The following is a 20,504-nucleotide window of genomic DNA, read 5'->3' as shown; positions in this document are numbered from 1 at the left end:
AAAGTTAAGAATCCGAAACATTCTAAGATTCTAAGACTACCAGGTTTAAGGGGCTGTCTGTCAAAAAGTTTAAGGCATGACGGATTATTCAGTAGTCAGCTTATGATGAAGGCAAGGGGGTAAGGGTCAGCCAAACCCGACACCCTGTTAGTTTTGTCTGTCACGAGCAGACGGAGAGGTGACGCTGGCTTAGCCGTTCTGGTCCAACAGCCTCCGTGAGTCTCTGTCCAGACTCTCACCTTGTCATCGTGCCAGCCGGGGCTGAGGGCAACACAGGGCCTGAACGCCAGTCACCTTTGTTCTCACCCAGAAATTGCAGAGTGTTAAAAGCATTAGTGTGACAAATCTATCTCGGGATACTTAGGAAAGCACTTGTAAAAGCAAGTTACGGCAGGTCCCTATCCTGGGTGGTGCTGCTGTCAAGAAACACAACTTGCATCTTGCACTTTCATGTGAGAAAGTTAAAACAGCGTTTTATAATTAACATTTCTGCATGGCTTTTTTCAGAGGTGCTTTCTAAGAAATAATGACTCAAGATAACTCTAAAGAACCCAATGACTTAGGCTGCATATCAATTATGGACATAAAGTCTTGGCAAGGGTGCAACGATAACCTTCACTAACAAGAAGCAAGAACAAACATGCCATTTCACCCGATGCCAATCAGTAAATTATTAAGCGAACCCATGAAGACACAGAGTCTGTTGCTGTAAACGTTGCACAACAACTTTCTCGTCTCAACAATCAGACTCTTTGACTTCACCATCCGCTTTGTTCGCTCACAGAAGGCAGGATAGGGATGTAGGGCTAATGAGGCATCTATGAGGGCCCACGGTGCCCCTGTCACTGAGAACAGAGAATCCATTAACCCGAGCGACCTTGCTGGGTTGTGTCCACTCCACAGTAACCAGACAACGCCACCACAGCCTGAGGAGGAGCTCATTACTGCAGAAAGACCGGCCTTGGCAGGGAAGGCTTGTGTGGAGCGATACGTGCACTCGCGGTTCGGCCGAAAGGAGAATGACGGGTTGTCGCAGATCGATTTGCCTGTAATTCAAATCAGACTCAAAAGCTGCGGCGCACTACTAAGCAAATGATCAACTGAATGACAAAAGAAGCCAGGGTGTCAAAAATAGATTTTTATAATTATTTGTTAAGTATGTTTTTAAATGATATTAAATTAGTAATTAGGTAATTTGCTAATAATTATTTGTTTTTAGGTTCTCTCACCAAATGTAGACCAAATGTTTAACATATAACACTTTACTTGACAAGAAAGTGCACAATTTTAACTGCTAGAATTAAAAGTAATAATTAACAATAATAACTACAGTAAATAAATAAATATTTTAACAGTTGAAGAAATATAAATACAATCATATTTAAATGTATATATCAATATCACTATATCCATATTTATACATATATTTAAAGCAATAATGTTACATATATTTATAAATATATTATATATTCTATATATATAAATAAATTCATTAAAAAAAGAAATCTGATCTCTCTCTCTCTCTATATACATATTTTTTATTATATACAATTTTATTATTTTACAACAACAAATCCCGACTGATTAATCTTGTCAAATAATGTTGTATGGCCAACAATATCGTGTGCGTTTCGCACGCAAGGGTCTTTACCAACCCCCCCTTGCCCTCTTTTTGTCTTTATAATGAAGAATTGTGCCTTGCCGTCCTCATACGGGGAGGTGCGCCATATGGAGGGTGTGAATGATGACACAGAGTGCTTCTCTCTGGTGGCCAGATTAGATGGAAACAAGCCTGTTCTGGGAGTTGCCTTGTGGCAGGGCAGAGCGAGGGAGGACCTGCGTCAGAGCCCGGGCGAACCTGATGGCAAGATTACACAGCGGCTGACATTGCAGACGAGACCGCAGGAAAGATTCATTTTGACAACATGTCCGGTTTTCCTGCAACGTACAACCCTGTTATCTTTCTGATCTGATTCTGGTGTTATCAGTTACGGGCGGCCCGTTTAAAGAACGACAGCTCATGTTTTATGCGCCAAATTATTTATTTGATATATAGACTATAATTTTCACAAAGAGGACAGTAAATAATCCATACCTGAATGTAGCTGTAATATCACTGGTGTGAGCTCTACAGCTCATTGTGTCTAAATACATGTGCTAACAGCTAAGCTGATGTTGCCCTACAAATTTAAAGGGACAGTTCACACAAAATGAATACTCATGTCGCTCCAAACCTGACCTTCTTTCTTCTAAGGAACAATATATATTATTTAAAGAATGTTATTGTCCAGCAAAATTGGACCCCATTGACTTTCATCGTTTCAAATTTTCACTTTTTGTTAAACTCTTTAAACTACTATGGTTCTCTCTCTTTACTGGTTCGCTAGCATGTTTATCATTAAGGGTGAACATAAAAAAATCTGAGAAAGCCATTCAGATTGCACAGAGAGGTCAGAAAACTCCCTTGACAGAGAGACTTATCAAAAGGAGGATGCTCACTCAGCGTCCCTCATGGCAGACACGCACAAGATTAGAAACATTCAGAGCTGTCAATACAAATATGTTTCTTTTTAGTTGTCTGTGCCTGAAGGAAGGATGAAAGAAGTTACAGAGAGAGAGACACTTTGCTGCTTGGTGTTTGAACTGCCATAGTGTGTCTAAGCCTTTTCTCAGGTGGCCAAACACCAATACAGTAGTGTATCTGGGAGTGTGTATTACAAGACATTGAACACAGCCTCTAATCCTCCTTATCTGTACCAGCTGTCACCACAGTCAACTAAAAATAAGAAGCGGAAATCGACGCCTTACCCCTTCTCTCACTGAGACAAACTAGTGGACTAGAGCAAATAAAAGTGTACAATACAAGTTAAGCTCAATCCACAGCATTTGTAGCATAATGATGGTGATTTCTTTTCCCTCCTAAAAACTGGGTAACAATGAGGCACTAAATGGATTAAGGCCAATTTGTAAATTGTTAAAATACTCACTCTTTGAACAGGTAAATTCGATTTTTTTTTGTTACTAACCTTTTCTCTGTAAAGCTTAGCTATATCACAATTTTACAACTTTTGTTGCAATGACAAAGCAATGCAATAACGTTGTTGTTATTGTTAACTAAAACTATTAAAAATCAGTTTTGTTAACTAAAATAAAGCTGATATAGAAAAATATGAATATTAGATGTAAAACCTAAACAATAATTGGACACGTTGCCTTGGCAATTAACTGAAATAGAGTAAGCTGAAGTACTAAAATTACTAAAACTGACATTAAAAAACTTCTAGTATTTGAAAAAAAGCAATAAAAATGACAAAAACACGAAATAAAACAACTTAAACTTAAACTAGACTTAAAATGAAAACTAAAAAGTAAAAATAAAATGTACTAAAAACATTAATAAATATTATAATAGTGCATAAATTCATGATACTAAAACAACACTGAACGCCTAAATCTTTAAATGCTAAAATTATGATTTAAACAGCTGTACAGATTTAATAGTTTAAACAGAGGAATTATTGTAAATAATGTAAGTGCTTTACAAAAAATTAAGTTTCACATTTAAATATTCATATCCTTCAGAATTTTTTTGCCCTATTTACTCCTATTGGGGGGGGGGGGGGGGGGGTAATCAACATTATTCCAAAAAATGCAGTCGATTCAGTTAACTTGTATTGAAACCAAACTATTCCTTTAACAAATTTCCATAATGATTCATAAAAAATTCACGCAAATGAAGGGACTCAACTCTCATGATGCAGTAATACCACACATTGTCACTTTTCACAGGAGTCTTCGCACAATCTGGCAGGGTGTGTAGCATATGGACGTGCGGATGACCGCAGCTAATTGTATGTCTGAATCACGAGATTGGCCAAAAAAACGTGAGTGAAACCATTAGCTGCTTGTTGTCTAGATGAGCACCCCTTTAACACACATTCCCAGGATTCCTAGCAGCTGGTGGAAAGGTACTGTGGGGTGACCCCTTGCGACCCTTGCACATTGATATCCGAGACAAAGTGTCTTTACCTTTTTCTGCAGTTACAGCCGAATAAACAGTCCTCGGGCCAGAGTCCCTACAGGAGCAATTTGCGTGAGTGGTCAAAAAAAAAAAAACCCTGCAGCCCAAAGGAGATCAAAGCTATTCCTGCATATCCCAACATACGGGGGGGGGGACATCAATTTGCAGAGCAAACGGCAGCTGCACTGAAAGGGAAAGAGCGTCCACCCCCCACCCCGCCGGTGGGCTCGTCCATCTTCAGCGTCCATTACCACCCTCTATACACCTCTGGAAGTGGAATTTACTACTCACACCGACTCTTTGAAATGATGGGCTGTGGAATCATCTCTCCTCCTTTAATCCCGTTAGATGTGCTTCTACTACTGACGTGGCCTTTGAAGGAGAAGCTTTGCTCGTGGACGAGGATCCCGCCACCATTCGCCATTAGTGAGGTATGAAGCCTCCGGATCTCAGTGCCAACGTTATCAGATAAAAAAAATTATGTTGAAGCACTAAAACTAAAATACATTAAAGCTACATTGAAAATAAAAAAAATAAAAAAAAAACATAAAAACAACAAAAGCTTGTAACAAAATTATCAAAACTTGAAAAAATAACTGAAATTATAAAAAATAACTAGTACTGGTGTTGTCAAAAATATGGATTATTTCGATATGCATCGACACTGAAATATCTGAAACGGTTCCAATGCAACTTTTCTGCAGTATAGATACACTGATACCAGCTTCATGTTCTCCCTCTCTTCTATCCGGTGGCAAACTGATACCCGCCGTCTTCCTGTCACTTACTCGTCTCCTACACTAAAGGTTGAATAGTGTTTGTATTGTGCATCATTTGTGTCATTCCCACATGTTCAGCGCTCACACCAAAAGCACGTGCACCACTGATAGTGGCGCTCTAATAAAGCCGCCTCTCAAACAGCTCGCGAGTACCATATTGACGTCATTTCCATGGCTTAGATGGTCAAATACATACATAATTATATCAAAGTGCAAGTGTTGTCGAGTATTCAGGCAAGTACAGTCAGTTTTGGAAGGTAAATAGTAGAGAAAACACATGTAACAGTAAATCGGATCTGTGCGTTAGCTCTTAAAGTGACAGCAGCCTAATAAATCTGCTGCTGTCTGTCATGTTCATTAAATAACAAAAGAGAAAATCATTCGATGCCCTTGACTTTTGTAACTTTAATTGCAAGAATTAATCTGTATTTAATTTTTACAATGAAAACTATCCAGTGTTACTTTACATTTGATTACTGTAATTTCTGCAGTATTTCTTAACCGAGTAAAACTTAAAGCCATGTTTATTTCATTTATCTCTTTATTCTTTTGTATTTATTTGTACTACTGTTTGCAATGTTTATTATTTCTTATTTTATTACTGTTTACTTGTCATTTTTTGTAACAATTTTTTTAAATGTACTTACTGTAAGCTATTTCAACAAAACTATGGCGGTGTATATGGCAGTTTTCCCTGTGGTATCGAATATAAATATTTTGCAAGGTATCGCAACGAAGTTGGAAATTCCAGTATTGTGACAACGCTACTAAATATTATAAAGTAAATAAATAATAATAAAATAACACTAAACGCCATAAACCCTAACATGTAAAATTGATGATTTAAACAGCTGTACAGTTTATAAAATACTTAAGTTTACACAGAATGATCAATTTAAGGGCTTTATTAATATAATTAGCTTCACACTTCGTTTTCCGACGCAGCCTTTGAAGGAGAGTCTTTGCTTTCGCTAGGTATGAAGCCGCCGGTGATGCGGTCTAGATCTCGACGATATCAGACGGCCGTTTGGGAATGCTAATCATCCAAGGACAACAATGAGAGAGTCTCAACACTCTGGCAAACCCCGTCCTGCAGCCTGCAATCTGACTTCAGCAATTTCCAGAGCATTCCCTTAAAGAGACGAAACATCTCATTTGTCAGTCTTGAGAATGTGAGCACCAGAAAGGGGGAAGCAAAGAAAAAAAGAAGAAAACCCAAGGCAGATATATCCAGGTTTATGACCTCTGCCCTCTTGTTTTGATCTGGCAGTGGTGTGTGGTTAATAAAGCAGCGAGTGGTTACGGCGTGCATGCATGCACACAGCTAGTCAATAAGAGGTTAGGCATCTCTCTGCGCCTGTCTTCTAATGCACTGTCTGCAGGGGCAAAACCGCAGGCGGATTACTGCCAGGCCTATCCGATGATCTTCAGGCTGTTCTGTAATGCCGTCACCCGCCTGTTAGCATGCCGCTCGAGCAACGCCTGAATGGTGTTAATGCAAGATCTTCTCCCTGATGCACGTCTCCACTGCATTCCACACATTAGCTATATAAAAACTCATTTTAGATTAGTGCACATGCGTTTTCCTCCATGACATAACATGGCCAACAACAAAGAGGCCATATTAATCTGCGTCTTATAGCGGTTAGCCATTAACATCACCAGGGAGGGAAAAAGGACACGGAGCAGCTCGAACATCGATTGCATTGATCTGTACCTCAACATCTTAATGTTTAATCACAAAGCAGCCCCCTTTACTGCGCTGTCATGTGATCCCATTAAACCCTTTAACCACATCTCTCCCCAGGCGGACCGCGGGGGTCCGCGCTTCATGCGGTCTCTCGGACCGCTCAGACATTTAATCCGCCGCAATTGATGACCGCAGAACACAGAACTCAAGAGAGGAAATTGACGTAACGGAAGTTTTTTTTTAAAGCTGTGTTTCAGCACACCAAATATAGCCTGGCTAGATCCTTACATGCGGCAGGGACATTGATTTCAACACTGCGTGCTTTGCTCACTCCACGGATATAAAAAGAAACTCCCCCAGAGTACTGAAACAGTGAGGCAGACAGAAAAGAGAGGGCATGGCTGAGAATGTGTCTGTGTGCGCTTTTATTGCTGCAATCTAGAGCATTACTCGGTCTTTGCAAGCACCAAACAGCGTTCAACCTTACCAACCACCTGCAGGATAAATGTTAAAATGCTCCATGTCTAGTTTAAAGATTTCTCACAATTTTTAAAGCTATAATATAAGCATTTAATACTTGCACACTGCGCAAAGCATATGGTTTACATGCGTTTTAAACATAGTATCCAACCATAAACATTTCAAACAGTTGCTACACTGTCATCACTCATCACTTACTCTCACTACGTGGCACGTTTAACTACGCAAGTGACATTCAAGGAAAACTGAACTTAACCTACTTTTGAGTAAAAACTGTGACTTATATTGCATCTGATCAGGGCTTTAGATTTCTGTTACATTTTTCTAATAACATCGGTTTTGTTTTTTTAAAGAATTTCTGATTATACATCAATATGCCTATAAAATAATATTGTATCTCTTTATTTAACATGTTTATTTAGTAATTATTATTATCACTAAACAAAATAAAAAAATTACTATTGTGGTATTTCACTGTAAAATAAATCAATTATTTAACGCTTATTTTCTTTCATTTCAAATGTTAGGGCCATTAGTCTTTTATTGTGGCTCTCAAAGCTTCTTTTTCTATTTGAGCACTTACAACAATTTTGGGAAAGATGGTTGGCACATTTTGCATTCCCAAATGCACGTTGTAAGCGACCCAAACTCAAGAGCACATGCAGAGATGGATCTCGCATGCAAAGTAAGCCGAACTGAGACACTGAAAACTCTGGATCAGGAGCCGCTCGCAAGTAAAAGAACAGCGCCACACTTCATTCTGAAACACGAGGTGCATATATTTTAATTAATTTGCAGCCTTTGCGATTTGATAATCACACTAAGCCATATCACGATTATAGTTTCATTTCGAATAATCATGCATCCCTCCGCTGATTCTTTCAAAGTCAGGTTAAGGGCATTGCATTGAGGATACAGTCTCTCAAGCAGTGTGCTCTGGGTGTATACGACATTTTAGCACATGCAATAAACCATTCATGTAATATGGCACATATAGAAATTGTACAGAATGAATACTGCAAGAATAGCATGTGATTAAGCCATTATGAACATAGCTCAACTTAAGGACTCAAAATAAATAGGCTAAATTAACAGGAACAGATTTATGTTTGAAGGAATCGCTCTTCCTGGGCGGCCTTTTATTCGTCATTGTGTGAGTTCCTGGATTAAATTACCTGCTCATCCTTTTGTTCGTACAGAAGGGCCTCTGTTGACACATCCTCTACAAAACTGCTGTCTTCACACTCCCAATCTGAGCCAAGGTCAAGCACAGTGTTTGCACAAACCAAGGTTAAAAAATAAAGCGATAGGTTTCCGGGTGCAATGACTCTGTTTTAAAACACTGCTCCTGTCCTCAAAGACATGGCATGCTAATGGATGTGGTCTACTGTTATCGCGGAGACACATGCATGAAAGCTACTAATCATTAACAAGTCAATTAACGTCAGATAAAAAAGACTTTATATGAGTCATGACTGTCAACTCAAACAGAGTTCAAAAATATGACAGAAGCGAGTGGAGTCCAAGGGTGCTTTCACACTGGTAGTTTAGTTCGAAACGGGGGAACGGTAGGCATGAAAAATTGCTAATGTGATAGCGGTCATGCGGACATGGTGAGCGCAGCAGGGTACCGAACCCAAGAGTATGTAGAAGTTTGGTTGCACTGGAACTGTGGGGTGATTCGCGTGAATGTGAAAGCAACTCGGACTCAGGAGCGCACTGGTTCAGGAAGCAAAGTCACCAGCACACACATTTCAAGTCATTAGTTCAACAAAACAACAAAAAAGTTCGCTGGCTCGAATACCTACATTTCGAAGGAGGAGGAATAACGGCGAATTCATGTCTGTGTGCAAGGCATTTTACCGAAGTATGTTTCAAGAACTTGAGACGGTAATGGGTTTAGTCCAAGTCCTACATTTTACAGACACAGCTGTCCCATCTGTGTACGCAGTTGGGACGTCAACGAATGTGAAGGTTAGTAAAATGAATTAACTTGCTAACTAGAAAGAATCATGTAACGTTTTTAGAAGGATGTTCTGAAATTTAAGTTGTTTCACTTGTCCAATAGCCACTTACACGAGATGTTGGATGCATTCAACAATATTGCGAACAAATAAGAATTGTAAAGAATAAGATTTGTAATTTTTGTGGTGACTGTAAAGTCGATGAATGCCGGTTATTGTCATGGCAGGTCAACAACATTTAGAAAATTAGTTTTACCATTCGGACACGTCGAGATGCTCTTGAGGGTGAACTTGACCATTAGCCGCCTTGTCTTTGTCCCTCTCTCGGTTCGCAGGAAGCAGTGGTTCAAATAAATATGGGCTGATTCCGTCCGTAAGATTTAGCATCAGTTGATTGTCCTCGTTCTTGTCGTTGTCGTCGGGCTCTTCATTAAAAAACCCTACATGATGGGAGGGTGCCTGCGGTAGCTCTGGTGGAGAGTAATCCTCCACAAATGAGTGCAAACTGGCATTCAGATCCACTTCCATTTTGTTAGCAACACCTAACATACAACGATCCAATCAATCCCCGATGGATGAAATCAAGCCCCGCCCTACATTTTTTTAATCATTTCAGAAGCTGTTTTACTCGGATATATGTCACAATAGGGAAAAAATGGACAATCGCAACTTTCGTTTCATGGCGACTTTAACGGCGCGAGCTTACTAGCATATGGATTTACTCGCTGAACGGTCTCGATCACGTGACCACTAAACATTGCTGTGAGATCCAGTGAAAAGTGCTTGAATTTAACTAAGAACACGAATGTCTCTGTGATTTAAACTACAGTAGTCAACATTTAAAAAGTGGATCAAAACAAGTTCATCAAAGTTGCCCTAAAACAAGAAAGGGTATTGTTCAAAATTCATGAATTATTTTGTCACCCGTGGGCGATCGTAACTTTTTGGCTTCACTTTTCAGGACTTGTGCGGCACACTTGGTCTCAACAGGTAAATGTAGGCTTAAGCTACTTTTAATAAAAGGTCCAACATATTCAGAATACTTTTAACTGTGCTGCAATGTGTCAGAGTAAGCAACTGAGTAGCTAACACTGTTTAGCGCGAACGCGAGGGTCTCACTTACATAACCCAAAGCAACAAATCAAGATTTAGCACTTTTTCTGACATGACACACCACCCAGCATACGCGGTTAAAGCAGTCACCGCTCACATGGTATACATAACTATTATACACCAGATACAACAGTATGCTATGCTAGTATATTATTTCGAACACAGCCCAATTTATAAAAACAAAGGAGTAAGATGAAATGATCCAGGTGCTTAAATTCAAATTTGCGTGGGGATAGATGGGGTGCTGTGATTTATTTTTGTATGTGATTTAAAATGCTTTTGTGCAAGGCTGTACAAATTGTCCAAAAATTTTTCTGATTATATATCAATATGACTACAAAATAGTAATCCCTTTTATTTTGTTTCATATTTTAAGTAATAATAATAGTAATCATTTCTTATTTTCTTAATTCTCAAACGTTAAACCTTTGAGCTTTTAAGCAGCAAACTCTGTACACTCTTTTATGCAAATATTACCCTGATAATACCACAGAAGCGCAAACAAACTCAGAGCACATTTAATAATATTAGACTTAGGCCTGTATCCCCAGAGAGAGCCGACACAAAGCCATGACACTCATCTTCAGGACCGAAGCTTTACTTGACACTACCGAGGCCGGCCTGCCATCAATTATTGACCAACTCCTCACGACCAGAGGTGCTTTTAGTAAACATTTCCTCAACACATAGAGTGCATATAAAGACAATGCCACCTTCTGAGTTAAATATTCATGACGATAAGCAATGATGTCATTATTTATTTTAAAAACCCAAAGAACATCAGTCCGTATGCTGTTTGTCCAGAATAGCAGATGGCTTGGGTCCTTATCATAATTGAGTGATCTATCTCCGATGGTGTTTTAGAATGAGACAATGCATGCAAATTAGGGCTTAAAAAATAGAAAAATCAGCAGAGGGATGTCTGTGGCCATCATTTGACCCCTGGGGATGTGCAACGCAGCATTTGTCGACTACCTGGTCTATGACCTGCAAGCACAGAGTTTGCAGCAGCACCTTCACCATCTGTCCATCTCACCTGCTGTGTCTTTACCAGCCTAAAACGCCTCCCGCTACACCGACCTGCCTGTAGGTGTACTGCCAGTATGTAAAGCATCTGGGTGGAGCGCTCTATCATGATGCTAATGCAAAAGGTATTGTGATGCGACAGGCAAAACCCCCCTCTCATGCTGCCCTGTGTATGTGAACCAACTCGGTTTCAGCTTAGATCCCAAAAAAGATGACTCAAACAAGGAAAACAAGCATTAGACCTTGCATCTTTCACACACACTGATAATGATGTGTAAAAACATCTACTGGAACAGATCGTGTGGTCTCTAATGACTAAATTCAGAGGTTGATATTCATAACAAACAACTTAAACCACATTCAACCAAAGAGCCACAATGGAGTGATCACTGTGACAGGCAACACTAGTGTCTCAAATGCATTTAGCTGTGAAATTCACTTAACAGCATCCTGATTGATCTAATAAAAGCTGTGCTATATCATGCCACACATTTCACTCATCAGATCAGAGCTGGACACATTTAAAACCATGTTGGCCATGTTTGCATTGAGAAAAACTGAGAATGCACCAGCTCAAACTGAGATTCACTGTCTAGCTCCTTATTTCACACATATTTCAGACAATAACCCAATTGTATGAGAGTACAATCATGCAGCAGACCAAAGTAATGATACTACAACCCTGAGTGAGTGCATTTCTTTCTTTTAATACACATTTAATGCCCTTTAAATCAAAATTCAAAGCATCTAACCCTGACTGATTACCTAATTCATACTCTAGTCCAGCAGAAGGCATTTCTACAGTAAGCTCATGTGCATGGGTCCATCCTTACTCTATTTAATCATTTGAGGGCAACGCATATTTATGGTAGATGATTATCGAATTGACAGCTGGAATAAAGTAAGTTAGTAAAGAAAAGCAGGAAACGACTGCACAGGGCCATTCAAATCACCAAGCATGATTGAAAGCTAACACATTTGAGCCTTGGATCACACTAAATATCACTACATACATCAGCACATACAAAAATAATCTAAATCACAAAGCAAAAAGATAATAAGATGAAAGAGATCATACTGAAAGCTCCAATGATCCGTCCTCACCTTCCACTCCGGCTGCCCGAGGTTGATCTGTTGGCTGGATTTGATTCCGTGTTCGGCTTTCCTTGTGAGAAATCCTCTCTTAATGTTCACAAAATTGAGATCAGGATCTAGCTCGATCCTCGCTGGGTTAAAATGGATAAAAACGTAGCCGTTTCTGTCTTTTCTTGGATAACGTTAGCTAAGGTTTCCTCAGAAATCGGAAGCCGTGCGACTACGTTAAAACCGTTAAAACTGGATCATATTCTCTGTGAATGTATCCGTTTTTTACGGATTTCTATTTATATGATCCATAAGTTACGAAATAAAACACCCTGAGCTTTCAGACTCCCAGCATGTGTTTGTTTTAATGAAATGTTTTTGTGTAAATCCAAAGAGTCGCGACGGCTCTCGTGTTGCTTCTGCTGCTGCTCCTGCGCGCGCGTGCGTGTGTATGTGTGCGCGCGAGTCTGCTCGACTGCATTCCTCCCTCTATTGCACAATGAGTCGCTATAATTTATTCATGAGATCATGGGGATGGAGGTGCTCTGTCGGAAGAAAGAGAGGCAGTTTTTCTCTTTCTTGCTTGCTTTCTTTCTTTCGTTCGTTCGTTCTTTCTTTCTCTCTTTTTTTTTGTCACTCACCCCCTCATCGCCCTCCCCAGCTGACTGACTTCCCTTCGATGGCGAGACTCAATTAACGGAGCGTCGATGAATCAAACCAACGAGGCTGGGTTGGGGAGGATGACGATTGTGCTGCGCTCGATTGTGAATATAAAGTGCCTTTCATTGTGGAATCACCTGTAGTCCTATAATCTATGTTAGAAAAATATATCACATGCATTAAAGAGGCTATTTGAAAGGTTTAAAGCTATTATAATATATAATTTTATAAGTATGTCTTTTGTATAAAATTGAAGTGTTATTTTATTTCTATAGCTTTTCTATATTATTTATATTTCGTATTTATTAATATTTTAACCCCGGTTTCACAGACAAGGCTTAAACCTAGTCCCAGACTAAAATGCATGTTTTGAGTTGTTTCAACTGAAAGCAGAAAACAACTTGTACTGATATATCTTAAAATAAGTCAGTGCCATTGTTTTATCTCAAGATGCACACCAGTAATGTTTGTTTTTTCTAAGGCACGTTTATAAAAGCTACTTAAATGTCCTAATTGAACTAAGGTCTAATACTGACTTAATCTAAGCCTTGTCTGTGAAACTGAGCCTATAAAGTACCTTTTAATTTTACATTTTATAAGTTCATTTGAAGTTTGAAGTTATTTTGTTATGTGCTTTTGTCATTTTTATTATTTTATTTGATCTTTATTAGGGTTTTTTAAATGTTGTTTTAATTTTTATTTTATAATTAGTTAATTTAGTACTTCAAATTAAATTTTCTTGTATTTTTCATCTAATGGGCTATTTATATCTTCTTTTATTTCAGCTTTATTTAAATTAATTAAAATTACTTGTAATTGTTTGTCTTTTTGTTGAAGCATAATTTTTGTACTTTTTTTCAGAAAAGTCCCCATAAGTTCTTAATTGAAGAATCACACATTTATTTATTTTTAATGTCAAGAAGATCTTACACAGAAACAAAAATAAAGGTGTTACATCTTTCCATGTAACGAAAAGTTAAAAAAGAATGCTTTTTCCATGCATTTTAAAAGCATACTATTAAGAAAATAAAAAAATGTGTAAAAAGTAACTTATTTTATTTTATTAAAAAAAACATTTGTAGGGTAGAGACCTGACCAGATTATGATGGATGTACTCTGCGAATATGAAACGTGAATGACCACCATTGTGACACTCTCAGAAAAAAAGGTACAAAAGCTGTCACTGTGGTGGAACCCTTTCAAAAGGTACACCTTTGCACCTAAAGAGTGCATATTAGTCCCTCAAAGGTACATATTAGAACCCTTTTGAGGGGTACTGTCCCAGTGACAGCTTTTGTACCTTTTTTTTCTGTGATATGACCATATTGTTATGTTAATAAAGGGAATTTTTAGGGAGGATGCTTGAGCCAAAATGGCGCACTGTTGCTGCGTTATACATGTTCAGTCAGGGAACATTAGGCAGGCAGCCCATACTAATGCTATTATTTTACTGACAAGCACTGCAGTTTCACACCTGGTGATTTTTTCTCCTTAGGATTTTTTTTTTTTTAAGAAGTTACTCAGTTTGTATAATTAGATCATTCTGTAATTTTCACTACTGTTTAAAAGTTTGTGGTCAGTATTGTTTTTTATGTTAAAAAAAGTATACTTTTATTCAGCAAGGATGCATTAAATTGATCAAAAGTGAAAGTAAAGAAATGTATAATGTTACAAAAGATTTCAGTTTCAAGTCAATGCCATTCTTTTGAACTTTCTATTCATCAAAAAATCCTGAAAGAAAATCTATCATGGTTTTCACAAAAATATGAAGGAGCACAACTGTTCTGAACATTGATAATAATAAAAAAAAATTCTAGAATGATTTCTGAAGGATCATGTGACTGAAGACTGGAGTAAAATTTCTGAAAATTCAGCTTTGCATCACAGGAATAAATTACATTTGAAAATATATTCAAATAGAAAACAGCTATTTTAAACTGTAATAATATTTCACAATATTTTACTGTATTTTTGATTAAATAAATTCAGCCTTGGTGAGCAGAAGAGACTTCATTCAAAAACATAACACAATCTTACCGACCCCAAACTTTTGAACAGAAGTTTATATATTAAAATCCAATTAATTATGTTACCAACACATAACCAAAATATTTTTCCTAATTACAGATTGATTCATTTATAAGCACAATCATACTTGGCCTCATTCATGAAACACAAACAGAACAAATGTCTGAGCAAGAAAAATTAGCATTTTCATTTAGTTAAAATCCAAATTGTTGGATAAGATGTCAATCTACACAGAAATTCCTTCCCCCTCCGTTTCATGAATGAGGCCCAATGTGTTCAGGGACATGTTTTTCACATGGGCAGGTAGCCAAAGTGTCTTTAAATCATGAATTAGAAGAGCAGTGGTGTCCGCTGTCCTCTAAAAAGCAGCGGGCAGTGAAAGGATTGGTTCAGACTGCTGCACATCTCACAATACAGAGGTCAGAGAAGGGCAAACTCAAATTCCCAACCCCTCGGATATGCTTAGATGTGAACTGCACTCTCCCTGGTGAGAGAAGTAACTCGCATAATCAACACTTTATTCCATTAATGATCTCATTACAATATTTTCATTAGAATAGCATGCAGGATGAATCATTCACAATAAGAGCAGGAATGTGAATTGGAAGAGTACATTTCAGGACTGAGCGCAGCTTCAAGTCCAGGAGAAAGGAACAGCAGTGGTTGAACTGTGAGACAGATGTATTGCAATCTGGCAACAGTCAGCAGCGCTGTGTTTGGCAGAGATGGTGTCATGTTAAGGTTTGAATTCAGCTTCTGGGCATGAGGTGACACAGTGACAGACGGTGTTCATCAACCTGATCTTTCATCTGCTTTCCTGGCTTTCTCTCGCCTCTACATTTGTACGTTTATGATTTGTTCAGATGCTCTTTTGCCTTATCACAGAAAGAGGCAGCACTCACGTCGTCCATTTTGTTAGTTTATCAACCGCTCGCTTTCATGCAGTGACATTGTTATTCCTCTCTCATTCCTGTCCTGTTAAAATCTCGCAGTGTACTGCCCTTAAGACATTGAGTCAATAAAACAGGCACTTTACTACGCCGTGAGGGGATGGGGTCGTGCTATGTTGGTGCAACAGAGGGGTGGGAGTTGCGTTTTGCGTGCTACAGATGTCAAACTGTCTTAATATTTGTGCCATGCTTCACCAACATCTCTGTGAATAGGAGGTTTGCATGATTTTAAGATGCAAGTGTTTGTATAAATCAGTGTGGGGGCGTAAAGAGCTCCTGTTTGGTTTGTACTCACCCCTCGCTGAGAATGGTACGCCCCACGCCAATGGCAAGAACATATCATGGGAATTATCCAGCAGAGAGAATGGAGGGAAGGCGGGGGAGAGTGAGAGCGCCGGGGCTAGACTGGAGCTGCTGAGGAAAGAACAATAGATCTGCAGTCTTGATGAGCATGACTGAACGTTAGTCTGGAGGTTTGGGGCCAGGCGAAGAGCTGTAGGGAAACAGTACAGAATATTCTTTGTCAGAGGTAGAAAGGACAAAGACAGTCAGATGAGCAGGTAATGAGGAGACACCGTGAAAAACACATTATTTGATTTGCAACTCTGGTTTGGTAGATTGCACCCTCATTAAAGTGGGTTACTTTTTTATTATGCTTTTTCGAATATTACCTTTCATGCAGTGTCTGATAGCGGATTGTGAATGTAAAAGGTTCGCAAAGTTGTAAAGATCAAAGTGCACGACACATAAAGTTCTTGTCTCCTACAAGAAAGAATCGATTCTGAAATGCCGAAACGAGTCGTCGGCAATTCCAGTCTCACTTTCTGTTACAAACCTAAAGAAAAATGTAACAAATTTGTATAATGCCAGCCTATGCTCTTCACTGGCTGCCCACAAACAATGTCTACTTTGGCCCGCCCTCAAACACTGTACTTAGCTGAGACTGGAAGAGTTTGGTTTGTGTTGTCGACACGTTGTGCATATATGATGCATGTTAAGTATTGATACAGTAAAAACCGACGCCATCGTTACTGTTCATATTCCTGTGTATCAAGGGCTGAGGAAGATCTGGAGGTGAAGTTCTGTTGTGGTAATGGGTGTTTCGTTTCCGACAAGCGCTTTAAGCGATACCCAATCACAACAGACTGGGCCATCTGACCAATCAGAGCAGAGTAGCTCTCAGAAAGGAGGAGTTTAGAGAGACTTAATCTTCAAACGAACCATTTTCAGACTCTTTGAGAAATTAGGTGATGTGCAATGTATATTGTAAGAAAATTTAAGTGTTTTTTTCCCCATTGATGCATTTAAATCTACTGTACAGGAGACTCCAAAACAAAGTGAAGACCCTTTTAAATAGCATAATAGGGGAACTTTAAAAGTTTGAAAGTATTAATTCACACAGATATGACAATTCTGTCATTTTTAGCATTGTCAAGCAAAGGTTTTCCTAATGTTCATTGTGATCATGCTCGAAAAAGCACTGTAGACAGAGTCCAAACGACTTCTGTGTGATGAACAGAGCACTTTATGCTAATGAAATGTAGTTTCAACACTTTTCACACTATAGAATGGTCCTTTTTTTGCCCACGATATTTTTGCAATGTGAGCGCACCTTTGGTCTTTTTAAATCATTTTAGCATTTAACAATCTAAAGATCCTTTTTCTATCATACAATCTATTGATCCATGAAGAATTAACCTTTAACATCCATGGAACCTTTGCATTGAACAAAAGGTTCTTTATAGTGGAAAAACATTCTTTAGGCCCGGTTTACACTTTGAAACCCCCCTTTTGGGGGATTTACACTTTCTGTGTAAAGAACCTTTAGAGCAATGGAAAAGCTCAATTCTTCATGGAACCAATCAAGAACCTTTTTTTAAGAGTGAAATCCAAAGTTTTGTTGAATCCGTACATCATCGCAAATTAAATGTATTGAATTTTATTTTGGTGCTTTGTCAAATGGCTTCTCAAAACTGACTGAACTGTTTTTGTACGGAAGAAAGTTGTCTGCTTGCTCCGACTTTTAATTTTTTAGGTGAACTAGCCTACTCCATTTATAGAGGTTTCTGTAACATTTCTATTGGTCAAAGCTCAAAAACCTAGTGAAAAGAATCCGAGTCTTTATTAGTTTGAGTGTCAGTTTGAAGAGGCTGCATCACTGCATGCGGCCAGTGAAGGGGGTGGGGGGTAAATCAGACTTATGCTCAGCAGCTCCCTGTTGCCCTGGAAACAGGTGCTGAGATTCTTTTGCCTTTTTTTCCATCTTTCTCCTCGCTATCGATGTCAATGCCACCTCCCACAGGCTCCCCTCCCCCACGACCTGCTGCATCCCCCTCTCCCTCCCTCCCTCCACATCTACTGCAGTCATTTAACAATGTCACAGGCTAGAACAACCAACCCCCTCGTTCCGCACACGCTCGAGAACCACATCGCCCACTGTATGAGGGTCAAACAGCACTCGGTTATTGATCCTTATGAGCGCTGTCAAATCGCGCGGCATCAATCTGACCCCGGCTAATCTCACTGCACGGCCGCGCACGGCACAAGCGGTTGCGCGCTAGAATGCCACTCTGCTAGTCTCGTCTTTGTGCTCCTATTGGATGAGCAACAAGGATAGACAAAGAGTAATCTGACTGCTGAAAAAGACGCCCCCTCCCTCTCGCTCGCACGCACGCACGCACGCAGCGTCGTTGGCAAATCCACAACCTGGTACCATCTTACGCAATGTTCTAATATGCGCTTGGGATGCAGCTGTGTTTTAAAGCGAGATAATTAAACAAGTATTTGTCTAGGTTCTATTTTCGCTCCAAAGAATAGAAAGCATCAGATTTAAATGTGACGCGCGCGCATCCAGATCGATTTCATTTTCTGGCCTTTTTAAGTCAACATTGTTGTTTAGCGGGGCGCGCGCTGCATTCCATTGCAGTGACTTCTCCCTGGCCTGAAGAGGAACATTCCTGGGAAGTGGCTGACCGACAATAACTGTCGGCAGCAAAAAGGGGGCAGGAGCGGGTTTGAAAAAGCTGTTCTTTCCAGCCTTGTTCTCTGAAACCCCAAAAAACTAGAAGCTTTACCTCATCTGCATCATCTGGAACAGCGCGTCTCAATTGCTCAAAAAAAAAAAAAAAAAAAAAAAAAACCATTCCGAAATGCAAATAATAAAATGCAACTACTCATATAGCCTAATCGTGCATAGTTAAAACAATTAGGAGTATGGACTTTTAGTTTAAATAGATTAGCCTATTAGTTAAAGGTATAGTTCACCCAAAAATGAAAATTCTGTCATAATTGACTTACTCTCAAGTTGTTTCAAACCTGTATATTATCTTTGTTCTGCTGAACACAAATGAAGATATTTTGAAGAATGTTGGCATTCCAAACTGTTGATGGAGCCCATTGACTTTCATTGTATTTTTTTTCAATATGGAAGTCAATGGTGCCAAACAACTGTATGATTACCAAGATTCCTCCAAATAGATATTGTTTTTAATGTCAGAGGTTGTGTGCCCAAACTATTTTAGTATTAATTGTGTCACTTGGAAATATGGCTAATAGTAAAATAACATTCGACCATACGTGTATATGGTTAACGTGATTCACCAAGTAGGCTACAATATGTTCCTGGATCAACCTTTGTTGATCCAGGAACAACATTTCAATTAGGCTTACAACAAGGGCTAGGTGCTTCCGTGTTATTCACCTATCATTTCCTTCTGATTTTAGAGATAAGTTGTGGGTTTAGGGGTAGTGATAGGACTAAATTATCAGACAGAAATTACAAAATATTTTGATCCAGGAACATGTCAAAATCATGGTGTCCACATTTATATATATGTATATGTTTGTGCATGTGTTTGGCTGTAAATCTCACTTCTGCTGTTGTTTATATGCGGTCAGTTTTCCCAGCCAGCCTGTCCTGTTCATTTTGAATATTGTTGCACCTATAAAATAAATAATAAAAATACACACACACACACACACACACACACACACATACAAACATGTTTTATGGGGACTTAATGACTTAACTTATAGACATAATGATTTTATACTGTACAAACTGTATTCTTACACTAACCCTTCACAACCCATAACAGAAAACTTTCTGCATGTTTACATTATCCAAAAAAGTATAATGCATCCCTGCTGAATAAAAGATCTGACAGACCCCAAACTTTCGAACCATTGTGTATAAATGTTTAATCATAGTTTTATATAAGTATATTTAGTTTCTATTATAACTGAAAACATAGAATAAATCAGTCAGACTCAGTCCACACCTGTTGTTGAACCTCCTCACACACTCTCTGTTGTTACGAGGCCAGCGATCAAACTACAGTTGTCATATTAGAAATGTGAAGTCACCAAAGGCGTCGCGTGTTGTATAAAGCTGCTGGATCATATGCAGTTCCATAACTCAGACAGACATTAACAGCCACATCAGCAGCAGAGCCAGCGATTGAAGAGGACATTCTGTCCGTCTCAATCAAGCCACAACCCTCCTAATTAGGGAAAGCTTGAAGAAAGTGTGTCATCTAAAGATATATGAGCTCTCAAAAAGAGATATCTGTGATTTGTTCTTGCAAATTGATTATTGTTTAGGCTACATAACGACTATATATTATATTATCAATAGATTTAGTTATTGTCAGAGTCAGCTTAGTGAGTGGATGTATTTATCTGGAGGTTCTAGGGCCAGTGATGGTGAAG

At 38.9% G+C, this 20,504-nt stretch overlaps 1 protein-coding gene across 5 annotated transcripts in view; it reads right to left on the bottom strand.

The window, feature by feature from the left end:
- The window catches only part of zmiz2 (zinc finger, MIZ-type containing 2), a 49,597-nt gene extending 36,732 nt beyond the window's left edge, over positions 1–12,865 (bottom strand). Inside the window, exon 1 of one of the 5 annotated variants that reach the window (XR_013207172.1) lies at positions 12,178–12,777. The gene's annotated coding sequence lies outside the window, so the exon portion shown is untranslated. Of the gene's footprint in view, positions 1–12,151 lie in introns of all 5 variants that reach the window. The other 4 variants (XM_077243651.1, XM_077243652.1, XM_077243649.1 and 1 more) reach the window with 4 other exon arrangements.
- Positions 12,866–20,504: the final 7,639 nt, after the last annotated feature.

The sequence above is a fragment of the Siphateles boraxobius genome, unplaced genomic scaffold (assembly GCF_051911475.1).
Source record: "Siphateles boraxobius isolate OS27281-9 unplaced genomic scaffold, OSU_SipBor_1 25, whole genome shotgun sequence".
In the NCBI taxonomy this organism is placed as follows: Eukaryota; Metazoa; Chordata; class Actinopteri; order Cypriniformes; family Leuciscidae; genus Siphateles; species Siphateles boraxobius.
This window is presented reverse-complemented; position numbering and strand designations above follow the sequence as displayed.